This window comes from Balaenoptera acutorostrata, chromosome 4, assembly GCF_949987535.1.
Source record: "Balaenoptera acutorostrata chromosome 4, mBalAcu1.1, whole genome shotgun sequence".
NCBI classification, from domain to species: domain Eukaryota; kingdom Metazoa; phylum Chordata; class Mammalia; order Artiodactyla; family Balaenopteridae; genus Balaenoptera; species Balaenoptera acutorostrata.
This window is the reverse complement of record NC_080067.1, coordinates 30,022,898-30,027,802: the sequence shown is the minus strand read 5'-3', so window position 1 is coordinate 30,027,802 and position 4,905 is coordinate 30,022,898. Positions and strand designations below refer to the sequence as shown.

Sequence of the window (4,905 nt, the reverse complement as noted above, 5' to 3'; positions counted from 1 at the left end):
CTCTGGCTCATCATATTACTGTTCTATTTCCTAAAAGGAAGAAACCTTCGATTGTGAATTCTCAAAGAACTCTGGAGTTTGCATGGTACTTCATCATTATTTTTCTCCGCAAGAAAACAAAAAAGAGACTAGTAGAATGCAAAAAAAAATTCATATGTTTCAACAAGGTAATCAGTTTTTCTGAATGAACAATAGTGTTCAAAATGGAGGCTTCCCCACACAGTACTGTAAAACTAATTTAAATAAATAAATAAATAAATAAATAGATAAATGGGGGCTTCCCTTGCAGGTCTATGGGGACCTGTAAGTATTACTGACCCACAAACACATGCATCAGAAGCCATGGCTGTGCTCACTTCACATTCCTTCGTGAGTCTGTGCGATACACAATCTTATCTTTATTGCATGGTATTATACGGTGGTAGAAATTTTGGGGAGCTATATAAAAAAATTCTTCCCAGAATCCGCTAGAGACAGTTTTTTTTTTTCTTTTCCAGCTCAGTAATTTGTATTTGGGCAAATTTCAGTTTGGATATTTGCAGCCTGTCAAAGATAATGATTTCATCCTTTAAGCTCTAGGCTCACTTTCTCTTTTAAGTAATGAGGATATCAATTTTCTTTTGGAAAAGAACAAGCAAACAGAGGAAACTTCTTATGGTCCTTCCAAACTGATAACTACTCCCCCACAGAGATGCCAGCTTCTGTCTTCTTTGAGCAAAGAGCTTACCTATTCTGGCATTGATTTTTCTCATTTGAAAAGATGTATCGTTGGAATAAAATGGCATTTCTCAAGATAGGTCTGTGGATACTAGTCCTGTTTGGTGTAGAAAAACCGACTGCATTGTCAGAATTTTTTAAAAAGATGTTGCCACTTATAAGACCTGTGTTACAGAGGACAAAGGGGACCATTTTTCACCCAAAAGTTGGACACTCCACACTCCATTTCCTCATCACATCAGAACCAGGATTTCTTATCCATATGAACGCCATCAAATCCCTGCCCCATGGTCAGCAGAGAGGAGGGCCCTCAGCTCTCAGCAGCAAAGGTGAGGCTGGACTATGTAATCATAAATCAACAAATTACAAAAGGCTATTTAGAAAGGGTTCTGCTAAGATACAGATGAAAGAGGCCACAGTATTTACACAGTAAAATATTAATCAGTAAGTTTTGTTATCAGTAAAGAGGTAACAGGGCGTTTCTAGGAACCAATAATCTCTTTGTTGGTTCAGATTTTAATGTTTTGAATATGGGACATGAAGTTCTGTTGATTTTGGAAGGCATTTATCTCTTTAGTGATTCTTTAAGTATAAAGGGTCCAAGTTCAAAGAATTCTGGTAAACAGGGCCCCTACCCTTGGAGAGTGTACATGAACAAACTGAAGGTTCTCTGTAAGCTGTGTTTAACTGTGTTTCCCAAACATGTTTAACCACAACATGTACTTGCATCCCATGGAAATAACCTCCTTAGAACAGTCTTTGGGAAACACTGACCTCAAATAATTTCCAAATCCTGATACATATTCTGAAAAGAGGCTAAACCTGAGTAGACTTTGATTTCTAGCCTTCCAGACTAGTGAAAAAATAACAACAGTGTTTCAATGGTTCCTTGTTGTTTTCAGATTTCTTCTCTCAAATACGTTTTAACTGATCTTTACAATTCCATGAAATGGGTTTTATCTTAAAATGACACCAGGAAACCACAACACTCAAGAGACTTCTGCACTTGGTTTCAGTGGAAAGTCACCTGACCTCACAGTTAATAGTCATAAACTGCTCAGTTTGCAAGATCTTCTCTGGCTAAAGCCATGCCACGCTTCCATGTCCCTAAGATGTCAATTCCTTGAAAATTGCCAGCCAAAATTCCCCATGCTTCCCACATAGCCCTATGCAGAAACTACCTTTATGCTCCCAATGACTCCTACTTCCCTCACTCTCTCAAGATTTGGAGAAGTGCTATATTATGGAAATAACATTAGTTAGACACTCCTGCGTTCCAATCCTTATGCTGTAAGTCATCAACTTGAAGACCTTGCAAGTTACTTTTTTTTAGGTTTTTTTTTCTTTTAATTATTCAATATTGGAGTATAGCTGACTATGTTGTGTTAGCTTCAGTTGTACAGCAAGGTGGTTCAGTTATAAATATACATATATCCATTCTTTTTCAGATTCTTTTCCCATATAGGTTATTACAGAGTATTGAATAGAGTTCCCTGTGTTACACAGTAGGTCCTTGTTGATGCAAGTGACTTTTTGTGATTTCATTTACTCCTCTTGAAAAGAGAATGATGACAGCTATACTTTCCAGGGACAACAGCGCCTTGATCTAGAATAGAGACCTTCAGTAGAACTGATATTCCCTTGACCTCTTCCCCGCTCTCATTTTCTTACACCATCCACAGAATTGCAAACAGCTAAAAATGAAGATTACATTGATATTTATTGCTGCAAAACTGTTATCTTGAGAAAACAATGGTGAATAGAGTAAGGAGAAGAGCCATCTCAGCACCATCATTACCCACAGCCCTTATGCAAAATGTAGTCTTCACTATAGGACAAAAGCAGTATGTTCCAAGACTGTGAACTACAGTGACTACAATGGGGTAGAGGGCTTTACAATGGACTCTCATTTCTCAGGCAGGAGAGGCCTTCTGACTATACTTAGAATGGAGTTAGGAAGTGAAGAAAGAAAAGGCCAAACATTCACACCACTTCTTCAGTGAAACCCAGTAGCAGTGCATGGGTGTATTTTGAAAAATAAAGGGTATTCTTTTTCTTCCTTCCTTCCTCCCTCCTTCCCTCTCTCTTTCTTCCTTCCTTCCTTCCTTCCTCTTTCTTTCTTCCTGCCTTCCTTCCTTTCTTCCTTTCTTTCTCTTTCTTTCTTTCTTTCTTTCTTTCTTTCTTTCTTTCTCTATTTCTCTCTTTCTCTCTCTTTTTTTTCATTCACTCGTTCATAAAATATTTATTGACCACTTACCAGGAGTCAGAGGAACAAAGGAAATGGTGATTTTTCCATCTTCAGCCCTCAGTTACTGCAGTCCTGGGGTTGTCTTCTGTGTCCCAGGAAGCCATGGGGTGGCCAGCACCAAAGTGAACAGTAGCTCATGGTGGCACTAGAAGAGCAGAGGAACATACGAACTGGACTGGATATGAGTCAACCTCCCTTTTTACTAAAAAAGCCAAATCCTCTCCCCAAAAGAGGGGTTTACTAACCCAAATGGATTTTTAAAGAATCAGTCTGGGGTGATTAATTTTTTATGAGAGATTGCAGAAAGACTCATGTACTATGCATTATTTAGCAAAGGATGGCCACATTTTAAAAATGATTATTGGATACATATTGCACATAAAAAATAAACTATTTTTTAGGAAAGTTATGTGGCATAGCATTGAATATTGGGTGTCAGAGAAGTGGAACTATCTGTATTTTTACTTCCAACTTATTTGTCACCAAAGCCAATTCTGAAATAAAAGATCTATGGTTGTTTCTTTTGATGTTTCATAGAAAGAACTTCCCCCAAAATTACAGGTGGCTTAGTGTGTAGGCAGTGCAGTCATGAGTGTTTTAATGTATGGTTTGTTTTGCAAAGACTTTTGCACATTTAAAAGAAATGTTCATGAATTTCCAAATGCTATGTTTGCTGTAGCAAGACATTTAGAGCAATCGTTACCTCCAGCTGTGATTTCCATCTTCCCCACCACTGCTCCCTGTGTGTGCTTCTTTTATATTTGACAGACTTTCTGCATTTTTAGCCACCCTGACAATAATTATGTAGTTGGTGAGCAGCAACCATTAAGTTTAGGTGCATTTAGTTCCTACTTAGTCCCAGTTATATGATCACGAAGCACTTCAAGAAGTAAAACAAAATCAAGCATTATGACAATATAAAACCGAGAATTTAAATGAAACAAGGAAAAGAAGTTATTCTGAGTGAAGTATAAGATAAAACACATCTTTTATGTGGTTCTTTTTTAATGTAATAAGTTACCTTAGAACAAATTATTTGAAAATAATTTATGAAATTACCATCAGAACACATATCTATAAGCTATAGCAAAGACTTTGTGAGATTTTTAAATCTTCTGAATCTTTTTCTTTCTTAAATATTAAAACATTTTACCTTTTTTCAGGCGGCGGGGAAGATGGCGGACATTCAGGTGGAGAGTGCCTACCAAAAGCAATCGACGATCTTTCAAAATAAGGAGAGGGTTCTGCTTGGAGAAACTGGCAAGGAGAAGCTCCCGCATAACTACGGGAACACTGGTCTGGGCTTCAAGACACCGAAGGAGGCCATCGAGGGCACCTACAATGACAAGAAATGCCCTTTTACTGGTAATGTTGCCGTCCAAGGGCGGATCCTGTCTGGCGTGGTGACCAAGGTAAAGATGCAGAGAACCCTTGTCATCCGCTAAGACTGCCTCCACTGCATCCGAAAGTACAACCGCTTCGAGAAGCTCCACAAGAACGTATCCGTGCATCTTTCCCCCTGCTTCAGGGACGTCCAGATCGGTGACACTGTCACAGTGGGCGAGTCCCCTCCCCTAAGCAAGACGGTGTGCTTCAAGGTGCTCCAGGTGACCAAAGCTGCCGGCACCAAGAAGCAGTTCCAGAAGTTCTGAGACTGGACCCCTGCCCACTGACCCAAACAAAGTAAAGTTATTTTCCCAGCCAAACAAAACAAAACAAAACAAAAACATTTTAACAATATTGTCTCAAAATAGAGTTACTATCCAGTAACTCCACAAAGGGGTTTTCTTTTTTTTCCTCTGTAGGGTCTCAGAGTGCATATTATCCCATTTTAAGACTCCATTCAACGTGTTCTTTATAACAGGTTGTTTAGGAATAAAACACAATTAATGTAGAATGGCATCTAAATTATATTCTGCTTGAAATGAGCAAATAAAGTC

General features: G+C 38.6%; 1 pseudogene; it reads left to right on the top strand.

Annotated features, from left to right (window-relative positions):
• Positions 1 to 4,124: 4,124 nt before the first annotated feature.
• LOC103020825 (40S ribosomal protein S11-like) lies at positions 4,125 to 4,617 on the top strand (annotated as a pseudogene).
• The last annotated feature ends 288 nt before the right edge of the window (positions 4,618 to 4,905 follow it).